Here is a 19,936-nt window from a genome sequence, read left to right on the forward strand (position 1 = left end):
TGGGGAACCAGTGACGGTTCTCTGCAAATAACTCTCCTTTTTAACCCCCAAATTCTGAGACCTGTTCTCAGTCTCCCTGACATGCCTCTTTTTTCGTATCCAGAGCACTGTATTAGTGCTGAGGTTTTATATGGTATTGCCCCTTGTTATATAGCAGCTGAAAATGAATGAGAGACCAAGTAGACTAAGGGTGTGATTCCATGTTGTAATTAAGAGCTGGTTTAAAGCTTGAACATGCAAATAGTTGAATTAGCAGAATTAAAGGGATGGTAATCTGCAGCCAGGGGAAGGCACATAGGGTGGAAAGGATGGGGGCAGGAGGGTCTGGAGAACCTCTCAAGCCAGCTCTGCAGCTGGAGAAACTGTAACATGAAACAGCCCTCTTGATCTCTCATTTTTCTTCTCTTATTCTCTCCTCCTTTGTAATTACAATAATAAGTCTTTTTGTTTCTTAACCATCTTGTGGCCATTGCAAACATTTAAGAATTAATGCAGTTCTCACACATGATGCACATGTTCTGCATGTCCCCTTGTGTCCCTCCATTTATTCATTTATCATGTACACACAAAATTCCCATAAAATATTAATCTGCAATACAAATCTCTCTTTGCATCCTTGGAGCATTTGCATATAGTAATGTTAACGAGATTATTAATTCTGCATGCACAGTCTGTGGACTGCATACAGAGCCAAATTTTTCTCAGCAACTATGCTAAAATCAGTGACAACTTCAGAAACATTATTTTCATATTAAAAATGATGAGTGGAAAGTGACAGTTTCCTAGAACTGACGTATTGTCCTTAAAACTCAAACAAGAGGATTTGAAGCTTAGTTTTCAATTCTTCCTTACGAGAATTCCTCTGTAAAAGGAATTTTATACTGCACTGTATTTCTGCCCAGTGGTTCCTAATAGATTAGTACAGTCTGGAAACAAAGGGATTTTTTTTTTTTTTTTTAACAGTGCTGTAATCCATGGGGAATCTGAACATTCCTTTTGCCTTTCCTCCTTGTTGGGAACATCAGGAGTAGCAACTCTTCTGTCAGTTGGGGCTAGGTTGCCCTAGAAAGGGCAGAACGTGCTGGTGCAGATGGACCAAAAATAATTCAGTGAGGCTGGAGAGAGCACCATTTTCGCGGGGGTAGCAAAGAGTGAAAACTGTCTGAGCAGGCGCTCAGTGAGATGGAATTGCCAGGAGGATTCTCCTGTGGTGGGGAACATCTCTGCACCTCTCTCCTGGCTGCGAGTGTTGGCAGGGTAGGGCTGTCCTGCCTTCCACAGAGGGGAGCCCTTAGGGCACCTTGGAGGCCTGTGGAAGTTGTGGGGTGGCTCTGGGGCAGGGACACGTCTCCTGGCCTAGGCTTTACTCTGGCGGGAGGGAGGGAAGGAGGAAGGGGAACAATCTTGTCTAGGCCTGATGGTCTGCACTGGCCTGCTTGGATCCTTCACCTTCCAAGGCAGGCTTAAGACAAAAAGTAGTACCAACAATGAAAGATGGGTTCTTTGGTCTGCAGCCAAATCCCACCAGGCACAGAAATATCAGCCATGTTACATACACCCCTTCCCCGTGTTCAGTTCACCCCCTAGTAAGTCATTTTGTTCTAGGTGGTGGATTGGTAAGGGGTTGCATTTCCCTCAGTGAAACCTGCATTACTGGAGGTTTCCAAAAGATTTTTACTGGGAAAGGCCCTGCAGCTGAAGTGGGACCTTTCCTTCTGCCAGGACAGGGAGAGGTGAGAGGTGGTTGCCAAAGCAGAGCGGGTCCCTCCTGCCAGGTGCCGCAGCCCTTGGGGGAAGCCAGGGCTCTCAGTGGGGAGCATGTAATGGGTCCCTGGTTGCTGCTTCTGGGCCTCACAATGCTCTGTCTGTGCTGCAGTAAAATCAGAGCACTTCTTCATGTTTCAGGAAACAATGTATGTTCAGTTTGACTTTATTTCTCTTCTGATATTCAAATTTAGATGTCTGTAGTTTGTGAAAACAGTCAGTGCTTTACTGTCTACAGGAACAATGCTGTCGATCCCTCAACTCCTAACTGTAAAGTATTCATTTGACCATACAGCTTTTAAAAATATTATAAATGAAGAATGTGAGACAATCTCCCCAGCTGGGGTTAAGCACTTCCATGTGCTTGCTGAATCAGGGACTAAGTTGTTAGCAAGATCTTTCAGGACTGACTGGAGATCCATAAGAAATTGTCTTGACTTAACCAAGCCATCATATTTCTCTTAATCACTACTACTACATCATCTTTTTTCTTTCACTTCCTTATTATTCATGCTTAAATGAGAAACATCTGTTTCCATTTTTCACATTGTTCTCTTATGTGAGTAACGATATCAAACATCTTTTTTTTTTCCTGCACTGTGAAAGAATAAATTAGTGTTAAGTTTTGTGAAGTGCTTTAAAACACTAAAGCGAAACATCTGTTTCAGCTGCAGGTCATTAAGATGAAAAATCCTAGTCTGTGTGCAGTGCAAAACTGCCAAAAAATTTATCAGCCCAAGCGCATTTCTTCACCTGTCTTTTACTATAACAACTGAAGATGGCGAAAGGACAGTAAATCTTGTCTTTGGGGATGGAGCAATTAAAAGTGCTCAGTGCTGTAATCCACAGCAGTACCTTGTAGTAATGAATCCTGGTCTGACTGGAGACGCCTGGAGGTTGCTCCAGTGTCATAGACTTCAAGCTCAGAGTCCCCTTGACCTCCACATTTTGCAGCCAGGCGCAGCATTCTACAGGATTGCCTAATTCCCTGTAGATGTTTGTGTTACTGAACTTCAGCTGAAAATCCCTCCCCCTGCTCCCAGTCATTTGAGATTTGGAGATTGTTTCCAGGGCAGATGGCCAGAGTAAAGCTCAACTGGCGAATCTACTTTGCAGGTGAACTGAGATGCTCTTTACGTGCCAAAGCGCAAATGTAGATGTCTTGTGTTCCTCTGTTGATAATGATCTTCTTTGTAAAGTACTTTGAGGTCTAGAGATGAAAAGCCAACAACTACCTGAGAGCTTGGCTATTAATAAATGAAGTAATGAATATTAACAACGAGTGCATTCACTGAATTCTATAGGAAATGCCAGACTTTTTGGGCAGGTCCTGACAAGCAGGTAATAGCTTACTCCTACGAGAGGCTGGGTCCACCCTCATTTCCCTCTGTCTTTAATTAAAAGGTCCAGATCCTTCCTAAGTGTAAAGGAGTGTTCAGAATCTGGCCGGAATGGGCTCCAAAACTGATGGGCCTTTTCTAGCATCTTAGGAGGAAATACTTTTTTGTTCTTCCAATCTGCTAAAGCAGCAGCCAGTGCAGTGTTTAGCAATTCTTCTGCACCATGTTCACACCCGCACTGGAGCAAATCAGTGAGATGGTTTGGGGTCTCTAGCAGCCCTATGCACTTTTTTAAAGTAGCATTGTGGCCCCCATTTCACTTAAACCCTGAATTTTTTGAGACAGGAGTCTGTATGTATGTTGCTGCACTGTATCTGTTCACCTGCAGCTCTCCCCACCCCCAGCTTATGAGCATGGTTTCCTTTTATGCACTGCTCTGTCACAGCTTGGCAAGTTTCCCAAGACGATCCATACCAGAAAGGAGAATATGGCTGCTGAGCGGCATAGACAGGAGAAATGTCTTATGTAACAGATTCAGTTAAATACTATGAAATGTTGAGACAGGCGAGACATAACTGAAAGCAAAATGCAGCCCTTAATCTCTAGCATCAGTTCTTCTGCTTGCCCTCACCATCATCAGCATCTAATAGTCACCGACTGTCTCCATTCACATCTCCATCTTTTTCAAGAAACTGCCTGCGGCAGAATGTACAAACAGCTTGGCAAGCGGTTTTAGGGGCAGGGTTTCTATTTATTTTTTTTTCTCCTAATTCCTCATGAGCCTCATGAGCATTTCCCCGCTAATATGCCTGTGGCATCATTAGGTGTTTAATGAGAGTGACGTTGCCTGAATATTATTGTTTTTATAGCTCATTTTATTTTGACAAGTCTTCAGGTTTGTGGCAGTTTATAGTGTGCAGACTTCTCCATCCTATATCTGACTTTTAGAATTTGTAGAAATATTTATCACAGAGGTATTGTCATAAAACCTGAAATAATGAATTGTCAACATTCATTATGTTCAAGTGCAATATATGTTCAACACCACAGTAGTTTAATGACATCAATTAATTATTTTAGTGTATTTCTTTTGTATAACTGAAGTATCAGGAATAGTCCAATAATGGCCGCATCTCGGATGGCAGTTCAGTGCAGTTCTGCAGATAAACAATCCTGTTTGGCTTCTTTTAGCAGCTCCCTGAAAGACCAGCGTGGACTCCAGCAGGTCGTGGATCACAGTCTTGTTCCTCTTCTTCCTCATGTCCAGAATCTTGATCATTATATGTCGTGCTCAGACAAAAAATGCCAGCATTGTACCTGCAGAAAACAAGACTGCTAAAATTGTAAGTCTTGAACAGATGCATACAATGTCATTTTACCCCCTGCGTTTTGTCTACATGTTGGCTGTGCTGCATCCATTTCTTTACTGATTAAATTAAATGGATGCAGTTTTTGTGTACAGACAAGACCATAATTCTTACTTAGGAATATGCCATCTTCATTTACCATGTCATGTGGATGATCAATGCTAAGCAGTGCATTTATTCAATAGCTGTGTCTATGCAAGAAAAATGGTGATATTTTTAACACACTAACTAATGCCCATTAAGTTCTTACTTTTATATTATCTTCCAAGTGATTTTAACTGGTTTAGGATGCCGGTGCACCTTGTCTTATTGCCACAGTGGCAGAGCCTTTAAAACAACTAGCTGCTGTCATGAATTTAGCTTGCTTGCCTTTACTAAGATGAGGAGAGTTTTTGGGGAGAAGGACAGTGAAGGTACTCTTGCTGCTTCCTTGTGTAATGTGTGTCCTGCATGACAGTAAAGAGGAAGAAGCTGCATGTCTCTGCAGTCCATTTTCTCCTCCCACCGCACGACAGCATGACTGCACAACCATTTTCTTTTTGGGATTCCCCATTGCTGGTTAGATGCTATAGGCCCCAGAGGTCTATGCCTGTGTTCCCAGCACAGCTGCAGCCAGTGGAGCTGCACAGCCCCGGGAGCAGATGATATTAACAAAACTGTAATTGTATACATAGCTACTGTTTCAAATGTTCATATCCTGGCTTCCAACATCTCTGTTTTTATGTCCTTGTTTATATTTAATAGCAGTTACAGTGGTTAACTGGCTTTATTTTGGAAACCTTGACATTTCTCTTGCCAGTACTGAAGCTGTGAAGATCAGAAACAAGGATGTGCCTTTTTACTCTGTTTCTTCTGATAGGTTTTGTCATTTGGCAACTGTTGTTCTATTAGACTTTGCAGAATTTGGACAGGATTCTGATCTCCTACAAAGTGACACACACACTTATTAGAATGCAGGAGCAGGTTTGGGGCCTTTTTTCTGATACACCATGCTGAGTGCCATGCATGAGAAATTAGAGTCTGTCTGTTATTATGTGACCAAACAGCTGCAGGAACTTCTAGTGAGTGCTTTTAAATAGTAGTAGAATAAAAATTGAAATAATATTCCCATAAAGCAGAATGCAAAGCACAGACTCTCCTTCTGCAAGTCTCCCAGGCTCTAGAAGAGAATGATCAAATCTGGACCAAGCCAGCCCTCTTACACTTATAGTTCCATTGAAGTAAAATAAAAAATAAGGAGAAATTTTGGATTCTTCTACAAGGTCTTTCATGATAGTTCCTATTTCCATAGTTTTCAAACCCAGCCCAACATAAAGAAAAAAAAAAAGAAAAAAGAAAATTGTAATTTCTAAATTAAATGAAACACCGGACATGAGATTTTTTTCATTCACTGCCTCAAAGGCATATTTTTTAAAATTGTATAACCTTTGGGAGAAAGGATCCCATGGTTAGGATGCATTGCAGTTGACATTGACACATACTACATTTTATATTGGGTTATTTTTCCTTTTAGGTGCACAGGTAATCAGTCATATGGCATTTCCAAATAAGCAGTGGGGAACTCCCCAAGCCATTTAATTTTCCTGCTCCTCCTGGGAAATGGGATTTGTTCAGTCAGCCTCCCTGCAAGTAAAATATCCTCATGCCACTCAGAACAAAAGAACTGCCAAATGTAGGGAGGCCAGCTAGCTTTGTCCTTCTGTCCAGTAGAAGTGCTCCTGCGCTACCATTAAGGCTCTATTGCCTGAGCATTGTGTGCCCTCTGGGGCTCCCTGGGAGTGCTCCAGCTAGGATGCTGCGGGGGGATTCCTCAGAAACCTTCTCTGTTTTCCCCACACACGCACACATACAGTCTGGACCATACCCGCTCCTCAGTGCCTTTCCCTGGAGCACCCCCATACCTGTCCAACAGAGCCATATGGCTTGGCCCTCACACTACAGCTCTGCACCTGTACGTGTGCCATACCTGCCCAGACCTGTTCAGCACCATCTGGCCTTGTGGCCTTCTGGTTTACAGTGATGTGCCCTCATCGCCTCCCGAGGCCAGGTCCCTCCACCTGGCCCTGGACTGCCATCTGCAAGCACTTTGGCCTTCTCACAGTCTTCCTCCACACTTGGGAGGCCCCAGCTACGAGCCAAGCCTTTCTTGCTTCTGTTAACCCAGAGTAGGATCAGCCACCTTCCTTCCAAGAAGGAAGAATGACCCCCTTCTCCGTATTGTCTGCAAAGCAAAAGGAGAGCACTACAGAGTCTGTTTCTGAAGTGAAGGCCTGAGTGGGTCATCTCAGAATGGACTGAGAGACCACAGAGGCGCTGGCTATCCCAGGGAGGGGATCAACAGGCTGCTGCAGCAAGATCAGAAGGGTGGTGATCAGTAGGCTTTTTACATAAAGGTAGGGGTGTGTAGGTTGGAGGTATGTGGCACAAATGTGCTGATATCACGAGTACTAGAAAGGCCTTGTGGTATTCTGCTGATGTTGTGGGATAGATGTGCCTCATTTGCTGTGCCATGCAGATATGCCTAAGAGACCTTGAGACCTAACACAGCATGTAGGGGCAGCCCCTGTGCAGCTACCTTGATTCCCAGCATCTCTGCATTCAAGGGCTCTTCCACTAGCTGTGCCCCTCAAGCTGTACTTTACAGTGACCCTTTTCAGCAGGAGCACTATAGAAGGGCCAAGGTTAGCATATGCCTGGGGTTAGAAATGGCGGCTCCATGTCCTGAATGTTCACCATGATTTCCAGCCCTGCCCTCTTGCTAACATCAGGTATCAGCCCCCTGAACTACTGTGGAGCACCACAATCTCCTGTTGGTGGGTCCTACACAGCAAAAGCAGTATGTCCTCTCAGATGGCATTTTCAGCCTCTCTGCTCTCAGTGTGCTGGAGAGCTGATTGATCAACACAAGCTTTGACAGTCAGGCATCGTGAATTTTCCACAGCCTATTACTTGAAACTCCTGAAAAGATAGGCTGTCACTGTTACTCATAGCCCTTGCTGGCCTCAACTGCCTGCTGCACTGTCCTGCTGCAGCACAGGAGTGCTGCATGCCTTGAGCCACTGCTCTCCTTCCTTGGGCCTAGGATTTAAATTCTGTGAGGAAAAAAAAGAATTCTCAATATATAGTTGTTTCTTTTTAAAGGATGAGATAAACTATAACACATTAATGATAGATGTGACTGTATACAATTCATGCTTAGTGAGTACCCATTGTCTTAAATTAACCCTAATAAGCACTGTTTTCCCCAGCATGTGCCATTTTAACAGTCATTGTGAAAAGCTGTGCTTCCTAATGTACTATCACAAATGTGATGAAACCCTCCTCTTTTAGAAAGCATAATTGATAAAATGTGACAAAAACATGGTTGTTGCTTATTTGTAAATGGGATACTTTTAAAAGTACTCTCAGTCTTACATTGATTGGGTTAAATGACTTGCTGATTAAGACGTCTACATGAAATATTAAACCACCATTATCTGGCTCCTGTTAAGATTCAAAATCAGGATTCTCTTTTGTGCAGAGTAAGTAAAAGCTGTTCTGCTGTTTTAAAGCAGAATATAAACATGGTAACTCAAAGCCAGAGGTATATTTGAATGACAATTCACACCTTATTTTAATTTTAATATGCTTGGGATGGAATTAGAGACACATCTGATACACTAGTAAATAGATTTGAGTGCTTCCTGAGACTATTCAGACATAGCTTCTTTTGCTGAAATTCCCAAAATGAAACTACTCTGCTGACTATTTCTGCTTTTACAGATACCCCATTTTTACTCTATGAATTATCTGCATGGTCTAACTAAAAATACATTTCCAAAGCCTCACCTGAGTCCATTTCCACACACTGACCTATGAACACATTGTTGGAAACCAGAGCCAAGGGATGTGAAACTGGGACAAATTTTAAAAGTGAACATGACTGTTCTTCTAAGTTTCTTCATTCTTTCTTTTGTCTGAGAAACCTCTACGCAGCATGCATTCCAGGATACTGAAATAACTATTTTACAGTTATTTTAAATATGTGGATTTCTATTAGTAGGAAAATTGGTGCTAGAATTTTCTTTCTTTGAGCCTGGTTGAAAGCTCATTAAAGTCTTTGCAGCTGTTTCACTGAGCTTATAATGAGACATTTTATGTTCCTATGAGCTTCACACTAAAAGCAGTAGTATTATAATACAAGATCTGCCTGCAAATCCCAAACCTAACACAGTATTTCCTGAATGGGATAATGGCAAATGAACTGCTGTTCAAAATAATTAATCTGAGAGTTTAGGCAGGATGTGATCTGGAAATACTGGATGAACAAGAAAGAAGCAAAAGTTTTAATACAGCTTTGATCATTGTACTGAAGATACTTTTTGGCAGATGAGTGGTAATGAATGTGGCCAAGCTGAGGTATTAGGAGATGCTTCTCTGTTGGCATAGAGGGGGACCAGCAGGGATGTTGGAAAGAAAAAAGTTATTGGGTAATAAAACTTGCATTGTAATAATTCTGGGTTGTACCTTGCTCTTTTCATTTTTGTCAACCTACCATGCCATATACTGATTCTGTACCACCACAGAATCTGATAAAGAATTTTTCAAAATTGCATATTAACTCTGAGACTGCGTAAAACTATCACAGTTTTATATAGTTCTTTTTCCCCTCCTTTTCAGGATTCAATTACAAAGATGTCTGTTTTCATGCCCTGAAGATACATACTTATCTATACATTACAATATACTCTAAAAAGGCTTTTGTAGTTTTTTTTAAGCTTTATCTCTGATGTTAGAAAACTGAGCTATATGCATAATTAACTGTCTTGATCAAAACCAAACTCCTTACAATTAAGAAACAAACAGAAGGTACGGCATATCAAACAGACTTTCTGCTGCTGTGATCTTACCTAAACACAAAATAAGCTCCTCAGTACTTCCCCATTAATAGTAATAAAGTGCTTTTTTGCTTTCTTTACTACTTCTTTAAATATGATTATGTCTTCCCATACACAAACCTCTGGTACTTTACAAACAAACTTGAAACTCCTGAAAGGATGGTCTGTCACTGTTCCTCATAGCCCTCGCTGGCCTGAACTGCCTGCTGCACTGTCCTGCAGCAATAATAATAAATATAATAAAGACTTACATAATTGTTTGTGTCAAGCATAAGGACAAGAGGGTGTATGTCCATCAAACTTAATGAAATCACAGGTGCTGACGTAGCAATTGCCTACCAGGCAGAGCAGTAGGAAGTTGTGGGGAAAAGAAGGCGGTTTGAAATCCTGCCTGGTATGTAGTTATACTAATACACTGGCAATGACATTGGCAACTGAGAGATGCTGTTCATTTTTCAAGTGCTGCTAAAACATATGGCACTTGCTCATAAACGCAAAGGTTTTTGGTGAACATGTCTTCACTTGGACCTTTGTCCTGACACCTCCATCTGGCCAGATGACTTTGAAGTACAGAAATGGTGGGGGTTGGGCACCAAAACTTCTTCCTTTTTGTGAGGGTGTTGAAATGGTATTGAGCTGAGGAAGGTGACTTTCCCCATGTTGTGCTACCCGTGTCCTTCACTGGGACATGTAGAAGTCAAAAAGTTGGAGATGGAGTGTGCATGAAAGGATTATGGCCACTAATTCCCCACATTAACATTGCTCAGGTCTCTAATATATGCTGTAGGCATGGGTGTGACCCTAATGCTAGTCACACAGGTGGGGGTAGGGAGAAGTGGGGTGTGACACTAGAAGGAGACCAGAACGTGGCACGCTACAGGTCTAGTGTGATTTCCTTCTCATCAGTAACACTTTACCAGCATAGGACAGTCACGGCGAAGGTCAGGCATGTGGTCAGTAGTGGTAGGAGCTGGACTCTTTTAAGCCCTGTCCTCTACAGGGATACGTTAAGGTTACCAGTTTGACACCTGAAACAGGGAACTTGAAATGACTATCTCTGTCTTTTCTCTGTGTGACATTTTTGCACTATAATGTGAACTGAATCGTCAGACCGGGTTAAGCAGAGCTCTGATAATTTATACCTATTATATCTAGGTCCTTTCCATCATCTATTGAAGGCCAGTTTATTGCCACAGCTTGCTTTCTCTTGCACTAAATTATAATTCATCAACAGACTCAGGAAGAAATTTGTTATGGTTCTGTTGCTGATAGCTTATTTTCATATATTAATACTTCCTGTGTGTGATGCAAATGGCAACCCTCCAAGGCAATACATTGTTGTTTTTAAGGTCAGTGCTATAATATATGGTGTTATTTTCCTACACTAATCTGCTTTCTTGTGAGCTTTGAATTCTGCCAGACTTGAGCTCAGTAAGTTCAGACATGAGAGATGTCAGATCCTCCTAAAGGGAACAAAGATGTAGGCTTAACTATCATCTTTGTAATGTGGGATGAATTAGAATAACGCAAGATAAAAGAAAGTAAGCATAAAGACCAAGGTTAATTAATCACTATTGATATTTAATCCAGGATTTGTTAATTGGTATTGTTTATTATGGTGGTACCTGAGGAGCAGCTAAGAATGGAGCCTCGTGTGCCAGGCAGACAGTGCAGCCCCAGCAGCTGCTCCTCTCTGATCAGCGGCAGATGACAATAACACTCCTTAGTGGTGAGACTGAAAACAGGAGACAACTGTGGGAGGCTGGGTATGGAGCTGCTGCCCTCCTGACAAAAGCTGTTTTGTAATTGCTAGCGCCGGCCTAGCCAAGGGGAGCAGGTCTAAGCAACAGGCACGGTGTTTTCACACTGGTGCCTATGGACAGAAGCCTCGCAATGGGGAAACAAGAGCGCCAGTTACCTTTATTATGTAATGTGGGAAATCTTTTCCTAGCTGGCAGATTTAAAACTCTTTACAACAGTACTACAGTTCTAAAGGCAGTTCACAGTGCCAAGCAGTAGTATTTCCCTAGGCAGAGTTTATAAATATCCTTCTGTTGCAAAATATTTTATTTCAGGACTAACCTTACCTTGGGATCACTGTTAAGAGAGCCATAGGTTTTAATGGCTGATGGTTTTAATTTTACCTATACATTTTTACCGTTTTACTGGTAATTCCAAAAGTTTAATTGATACGGACAAAGATGACTAGAATATCTTGATTTATAGCAGAGACTAAATTTATATTATAAATAAAATACATTTTTTGTTCTGAAAAATAGACAAGACTAGACAATCCTCTAATTAACGTTGACAACTGTATTTCAAAAGAGGCTGTGACACAAGCAAGCCAACAAAACATGAATCAACAGCTCAAACAACAACAAAAAAGTTAAGAAAAGTAATTTTTCCTCTTTCAGTTTTTACAACATTGAAATAAATCAAAACTCCAATTCATTCCGTTATTAGTTCTTCTAAAATTGCAATGGAAATGATGTTAATTACTGTTTGTTGAAACGACCAGTACATTGAGTTCCTAAATTTGTTGATATTGGTGAAATGAGTACTGTATCTTTGTAAGAAAGGCCAAGAAACCAGAAACATCTCTGTAGGGTGAAAAGAAAAACTCTGTGGCGAGTTGAGCAATAACACACAGATATCTTTCACATCATGTTTCTGGGGCCTTGTTTTTGTAGTTATGAGGGTCTAAGAGCAAAGACAAGACAAACTTTAGGTAAAGGTAAGATATTTTATTAGAACAACCATCTTAGCTGAAAAAAAAAAAAAGCATTATGTCTTGGGTACTCAAAAACTGCTCAACTTTTTCAATTTATAGTAGTGGATTTAATAAAAGATGCTACTTTTTCCTATAAGCCCCATTTTTGTCTGAAATTCAGACATCAAGGATCATTTCAATTTTGAAAATGTTATGGAAGACAAAATTTTTTACCAAAGGCTACGGTATAAAGATGAGATCAAAGTAGTAAATGGAGAGGGGAAATGGTTGGGATAAATAAATGTATCCATTACATGAGTGCATTGCTATTTTGAAAATCATACAGGCTTAAATACAACTCAAAACTGTATAATTTAATCTTTTATCTGTTGTTGTTTTGGTTGCTATATACAGGATAAGCAGAATATTTTGTTATTGAAAGAAATGTGTCAAGTGAAAATGAAATTTTCAAAGAATGATGCATATAGTGGCTGTATTTCCATGGTGAAGCTTTTTGCATAGAGTTAATGAAGTGCTTGGGGTCCTAGGGAATAAAAGGTGCTATATAAATGTAAGAAATTATCATTAAAAAGTTTTTCCCTCCAGGCATTTGGGATTTTGCTGTGTGTGTTACAAGGAGGCATTTGCAATCTTCTTTCATTCAAAATGCTTCAGCTTAGACCTGCTCCAACTCTCCCTCTGCAGCTTCAGCTACAAAAATGTTTATATCAAGAAACCATTTCTAAATTGGTTTCAGTTAATCATATTTTTGCTGCTAACATGAAAGAGCCTGCCTTGGTTTAAGCTTTTTATAACCATGTTGAAGACCAGGAGGAACTAGGTAGCAACCTCCTCTCAAGAGGTTTTCAAATGCTGTTTTAACCATTATTAGGCCTTGTCTGCATTGGTGGAGAAATAATACAGGACACAGCCAGAACTCCTGGAAACAAAAAGCCAGCTGTGCAATATCTGGCTTAATTTTCAAGAATTGTATCGTATGGTCCTTTACTGGCCGCACATGTTCTTTCACTGATCTTAGAGCGCCTCACTGGAGGCTGGTCTTAAAATTTCTATTTCATGCACACATGCAATCCCAATTTTGCATCATTTTGTGTATATTTCTCAAGTCTTCTTTATCCAACATGCAACCTTTAAGATCGTCTACTACTTTTCACATATTATAAGCATAAGCGGCAGAGCTGGTGGAACTAGAAGTCAAAACAATAGTTCTGACACCACTGGACATAATCTTTTACCGCATTGCCATTTTGATGAAATGTTGCAGTTATGTGCTCCATGAATTCACGCCAAATGTGGATTTTTCTTTGGATCCACCGATTGTGTGGATCATAAGCATTTTTTAAAGAGTCCACTACTGCTTATGGAATTGGGCCTTTTAGCTCAAGTAGTAGGTTGAGGGATTAAACAAAGTGCTAGGTATCTTTAAACTCTTAATAAAATTGTGAGATTTGGCAGCATTAGAACTAAAGTTCAGATTTCCTTATGCTAACCATTTAACTTGTTCAAAGATTGATGTGAAACATCGTAAAACACTGCATCTTCTACAAGTTAGTGCTTTTACAAAATTTGGTGTTTTCCTTCAACTATTAATTGCTGAATGGAAACAAGAATTGCTGTTGCTTAAAAATTACCTGCTAGGGGACAAAATATACGTAAGTAAGAGTGATTACCTTAAAATAATTGGGTACAATAAAATATATGATATTCAGCAAGAAGCATAGGGGTAGTATTAATATTTGATTTTTCATGTCTTTATTGTTTGTATTTTGGTTAGCATGGAGCACATATGACCAAGAATCTTAGAAGAAATCTGTGGATTGCGTGAGATTATCATGTTTCTTGTGTTTAAGAGCAGTGGAAAACTGTCCATACATGCTCCAAAATATCAGAACTTGATTATATAAATGTATCTTTTCAGAAAACAAGCATAATTCTCAGAAGAATAACATTAGCACTTATTAGGGGACTGAGTGCTTTAGGGTACTGTTAATGAAATTCATAGCCTTTTGCCTGTGGGCTATCAGTTTGAATTCAGTCTAACTCAGTGGAGATTAAAAATTGGCCTATTTAATGGCCTTTTAGTCATCTCTGATGAGATGAGTTTGGTGGGTCTCAGTCCCATAATATAAAGTATTCACACTGCCTTCTCCTAACTGGCAAGCTCCAGAGAAACCCAAAAATTTAATGGATTCTGGGGAAAATTAATCTCTAGTACCATGAAAAAAACAAAGAAAAGCAAAAACCTTGATTCACACAAGTTACATGAGCACTAACAAACACGTTATTTTTAAATGTGGAATTTATAGTGATATACAAAGTCTATAAATTAGCAAATTAGCTGAGCACATGACGTGCTGCCACGCAGCTATACAGAATGTAACATGACAAAGACTCCCAAAGGGGATATCTACACCTATGCGTAAGATCACACCAACATATTAAATGTTTAAATGTCTCTGGGATTAATTTCTATCAGAAAAATATAGGATCAGAACAGATATCTGGATAGTAACTGTAGTTATAGAAAATGATGCTGGAAACAATGTTTGCCTAATCTGCCTCCATTACTTCACAGCAGAGTCTGATCTTTTTTTACAGATATTTAATTTAGTCTTAAAAAAAAAGTTAATGGTGTTTCCAGAACCCTCCAGTGAATAAATGCCAGTTTTATTTATCCATATCATGGCAAAACTTTTCCCAATGTCTAACCTAAATTTCTTTCAGTGCAGTTTGAAAGTGTTAGTTTTTGCTCTGTCTGCAATGGATTTAGTGAACAATGTATTTTTCTCCCCATAGTCTTTTCTTCTCTAGACTAAAAAAATCTCAAGCATTCTTATTTTCAATTAGGGTCATGTCTTTTAAAAATGTTGGGTTTTTTTTCCTTCCTTGTACTCGCTTCTACTGAACTTTTTTGAAGGAAATTTTTCTTGAAATGCAGAGCCCAAATCTGAACACAGTATTACAGCTGAGGCCTTGCCAGTATTAAATATGAGAATTTCTTCGTATGTCCTAGATATGACAGTTCTGTTTACACATCTCTCTGTACCGCAGCTTTTTTCACAACAGTGTGACATTGTTGACGCATGTTCAGTTTGTGATGTACTCTGATCCCCCACCCCTTTTCTGAAGGCCCGGTGTTTGTCTGTTCCCAGTCTTGCAATTGTTATTTTCCTGCTTAAATGTTGAAGTTGGCATTTGTATTTATTCAACTGCGTCCTATTTCTGCAACCAGTTTGTCAAGAACATTTTGAATTCTCTTCTGGTCCTGCAACATGCTCCCAGCTCTGCCAGTTTGGCACTGCTGGCAAATTCAATCAATGTAAACTGTACTCCGTCATTCACATAATTAGATTTGGTACCAAACTCAGGACATACCCACCTCCAAGGAACCATATTTGCTACGTGTCACAGCAAAGCATTGCTGATGTAGTTTTGCACCACTGCAGAGTCATTTCATTATGATATGTCTTTTACTTGCTCAATTAAGAGTTCTCTGAGATGGTGTCAAAAGCCTTACTTAAGCCACAACAGATCTACCACTACTCCCATCCAAGGCCCGTTATACTGTCACAGCATGGGATGGGTTTGGCTTGATAAGGTTTTCTTGACAAATCTATGTTGGCTGTAACTTATCACTTCATTAGGCACCATGTACTTAAAAGATGTGTGATTATTTGCTTCAGTACTTTTCTGGGAATAGAGGCTGGAATGGTTGACAGTTCTTGGCTCTACCTATTCCCACCTTTTGAATTATATGTACTATGTTTTTCCTTTTCCTCTCTCCTGAAATCTCAGTTGTCTTCGTGAACTCTTAGTGACGACTGCTCACACCTCTAACGTTGCCTTAATCGGCTTCTCACTCTAGTGTGAAATCCTCAGGGCCTAGCAAATCTGAAGAAAAAAATGTAATTTATCAAAGCAGTCTCTACTTTACACGTTTACTATTCTCCTCTGAGTCCCTGCCCTTTTGAATCGGGGTTTGCCACCAGAAGCAGTGATCTGACAAAAAAAATGGCACCGAATGCTTCTACCTTCTTGGTGTCCCCTCATAGCTTCCCGCCTCCCCGAATGGACTGACAATCCCCGGGTCGGCTCCTCTCGTCGCTCCTCTGCTCTCAGGTTTCCTGTTCCCCTCTCACATCGTTCGCCAGCCGCGGCTCGTCGCAGGGGCCTGCCTTTCTCACTGGCACGGCGAGCGCCTTTGTACAGCTCCCGCAGCACTTGACCTAGTTTTCCACTTTCTGCGGGAAAGGCACCGCCAAGCAACTGGCACTCCGACGTTCCCGCTCCCGAGCGCGCTGCGCGGCTCGGCGCAGGTGAGGGGAGGCCGCGCCGGGCGGGCGGCAGCCTCGCTGGCAGTCTGCCTTCTGAAGAGAGGTCTTCAGGAAATCGTCCTCCCGCCTGCGGAAGGCATTTCCTCCTTGCCCTCAGAGCCCTGCCGGCAGCGACCCGCTGGGGGCCGGCCTGCGGGGCCGGGGCTGCCGCCCGCCCTGGGGGAGCTGCGCCCGGCGGTAACGGTCGTACACCTGCCACCGGCGAGAAGCGGGGCGCGCGCGCGCCCTCCTCGCCCTCGCCCTCGCCCTCGCCGCCCTCCTCCTCCTCCTCCCCCCCCCCGCCGCCGCCGCCGCCGCCGCCGCCGCGGAGTGGCTCGCTGCGGGAGGGGGCTGGGGAGCGCCGGCGCGCCGAGGCCGCACGCATGCGCGCTCCGCCCCCCCGGGACGCGTGTGCGTGGGGGCCTGTGCGCGCGCGCGCGCGGAGTGGCGGGGGGCCGGGAAGCTTGCGCGGTGACGTCATGACGCCGCGCGCGGTACGTAACCCCGGCGTGACGCACACCCCGGCGAGCCCGTGAGTTTCCCGTTATGCATTTTTTTTTTTTTTTTTTTAACGCCCTCCCCCCGCCCCCCCGCCGGCAGCCAGGAGGGGAGGGGAGGGGGCGCGCGCGCCGCTCCGCGCGGCGCCGCGTGGGGCGGGGGCGGCGCGGGCTGAGGCGGGCGCGGGCGCGGCGAGCCGGCCGCCCTAGCGGCGGTTGGCGGGGAGGGCGGCTCTGCCTCCATCCTGCCGCATCGGGGAACATGGCGGCCGCCTCCGACCTGGTGCGGCACCGCGACTCGGCCGCAGCCGCCCGCGCCGCGGTAAGTGGCCGGGCCGAGGCGGCAGCGGTGGCGGCGCGGCGGAGAGAGGGCGGGCGGGCGAGGCGCTCCCCGCCCCGGCCCTCCTCGTCGCCTCCCGCCGTCCCCGCCGTCGCCCCTCGCCCCCTCCCCGAGCCGGCGAGCGGCCTCCCCGGTGCCCCGGCCGGGCCGGACACAAAGGGCTGTGCCGAGGAGGGTTTTGTTCGGTCACATGAAGCGGCGCAGCCAGTGAGCGCGGAGCTGGGGGGGGGGGAGCGGGGCCGCCGCCATTGCCAGGCGCGGAGGAGCTGGGCAGCCCGGTGCCGCCGCCGCCGCGGGGCCTAGGGCGCGGGGAGAGCCGCCCGGGGCCGGGCCGCCAGCAGCGCGGGGCCGCGGGGAGCCAGGTAACGCCCCGCGCGGCGCCGCCGCGGCCGGGGCAGGAGGATGCCGTCGCTCGGGGGTGGCCGGGGTCACCCTGGGGGGCTCCGGCAAGCGTCGGTCCCCTCCCGCCGCCTAGCCCCGGCGTGCCGAGGCGGCGCGGCGGGTCGTGCGGGGCGGCCCTGCGCCCTGTTTCTCGCCGCTTCGCTGCCGCTCGCTTCGCTAGTGCGGGTCGCCACGCAGGCTGTCCAGCTGGGCTCACGGTCAGCCCGCGGAAGGCTGCCTGCTGCTGTACTGGGGCGGGGGTAACGTGCGACCCCCTCCCTCCCCTTCGTTCCCTTCCTTCCTGGCGTAAAGCAGGGCGGCTCTGAAACGCACGGCGTTGTTACAAAGGGCTGGCAAGTTCCTGGCCGGCGTGCCCTACGTACCGGGGGCAGCGCCGCTGTCTGCAGTGCGCGGGGCTCCCGGAGCCGAGGTGGTTTACAACAGCGAAGGAAAAGTTAACAGTTAAGGTATCTAAGTCGTGTGTTTGGGCTCCCAGGTGCTTCAGGGTCTGGCGGTTTCTCTGACAAAGTTTGTGTTACATCAGGCTGCAGTGATGAGCATTGTCTTGACCAGCGTAATTTATCTGAAATCTAGAAAGTTTTCGTTCTTCTTGTGGCTTGTATGTAACCTTTAGGCTATTGGAAATACCTCTTTTGGGGTAGTGTGGGCTATAAACTGACAAGTCATGGTGGTAATGAAAAACAAGCATGGTATATCAAAATAGGTTTCCATCAGTGTTGTACAACTCTGGCCCTTTAAGCAGCATCTCATTCGCAGTGATATTCTGATTCCTTCGCCCCCCCCCCCCCCCCCCCCTTCTAGCACATAATTTAATTATGAAGATTGTGTCATGGAACTTCGCTTTCAGACACATATGGGGAATGAATGTGCACCAGATTTTAGAGTAAGGAGCCATTTCATGTTGTGTAGATTAATGAGTTAACACGTGGGACAAACACTCTTAAGAGGCTGATAAGCATCTCTGGAATTCTACCATAGAATTATACCTTTTTCTGAGAAGTTTGTGCAATATGATTTTTTTTTTTAATACAAGTTGCAAAATAATTTTTCATTCAAATTATAAAATAAATCTCTAAAGAGAAGATTCTTCACAGTTGAGAGTGGAGTGCTTCAGAGTTTGGGTAACCTAATGTGATTCTTCTGCATAGATTTCTTCACTACCTGACTTGTGCATGGCAGGTGATTTGAGGGCAGAATAAATGAACTGATTAGACAATGCAAAATAGATCTGGAGAAGGTTTTAGTGGGTCACTTAGATGCAGAGAAAATGCAGCAATTTTCTTATTGGAGAGGGGTTTAAGTGCAGTGCATGGAGGAGCAGTGCAGTGTGACAATCCTATTACGCTGACTTATAATCAAAGCTGATGTTGCAAACCTGTCTAATGTAACTGCAGAGTGATGTGGTGCAGAGTTATACAAGAATTACAACAAGAATTGAAATTAATCTTCAAAATATTGTCTTAAAATAGTTACTTCTGACATCTAGTATTCATTCAGATTGAATTTTTTTAATAAAAAAAATCTACCCAAGGAACAGCAGTTTTGCAGAGGGAAAAAAAAACCCTTTTCTTTTTACAGATATGTTTTTTCCTTTGTTTTCTCTAATCTGTATGGTATTTTTTTATATTAAAAAAAATCCTTGGCAAATATTCTTGTAACAAAATTAGAGCAAAGGTGTGCTACTCTGACTTTTTTTTTTTGAAGTTTCACAAAGTCCAGCATCTAGTTTATACTGAGTAGCACTAGAAGGAATACACTTAGGAAAATGTGTATGAAAGTTCTTGAGTAAATGCTAAAAGAGAATACTACTGTCTTGAAATCTCAACAGGTGAGCTGGCTAGTAGGAAGAAAAGGCACTGATCACTTAGAGCATCCTTGTGAGGTTATTTAGTACAGCAACAATTGATTGAAGTAGGAGCATCAGCAATTGAATAAACAGGATGTTAAACAATGGTGGCAATGATTTCCACTTTAAAATAACAGTGTAGGCTGAATTTCAATATGGACACTGAATTCAAGGGTTGTCAGTGGAATTTCTTGTGGAATAGTTTGTGCTTATACTTCCAAGTATTAGTGGAACCTACTAGCCTGTATACTTTTTTTTGATTCAAGCCTTTTGAAGCCGTTCCTGGAGAAAACGGAACTGAAAAGGGAATAAAATTCTCTGTACTAATAAAACACACATGTGCTCACACACAGTTATTAATTTTAAACACTTTCAGACTTTTTACCAGCTTGCAAAAGATCTGAGAACTTAAAACTGGAAAGAAATACAAATAGTTGTGTCACTTGCTGTGCAGTT

General features: G+C 43.3%; 1 protein-coding gene across 10 annotated transcripts in view; it reads left to right on the forward strand.

The window, feature by feature from the left end:
- The window catches only part of ZNF644 (zinc finger protein 644), an 84,741-nt gene that overhangs the window by 12,338 nt on the left and 52,467 nt on the right, over positions 1–19,936 (forward strand). For 2 of the 10 annotated variants that reach the window (XM_030031879.2, XM_030031873.2), the window contains exon 1: positions 16,853–16,927. The exons of 2 other annotated variants lie outside the window; for them this stretch is intronic. The gene's annotated coding sequence lies outside the window, so the exon portion shown is untranslated. Of the gene's footprint in view, positions 1–16,852; positions 16,928–17,069; positions 17,215–17,482; positions 17,595–19,936 lie in introns of those variants that run through there. 6 more of the 10 variants (XM_030031886.2, XM_030031885.2, XM_030031883.2 and 3 more) reach the window with 6 other exon arrangements.

The sequence above is a fragment of the Aquila chrysaetos genome, chromosome 12 (genome assembly GCF_900496995.4).
Source record: "Aquila chrysaetos chrysaetos chromosome 12, bAquChr1.4, whole genome shotgun sequence".
NCBI classification, from domain to species: Eukaryota; Metazoa; Chordata; class Aves; order Accipitriformes; family Accipitridae; genus Aquila; species Aquila chrysaetos.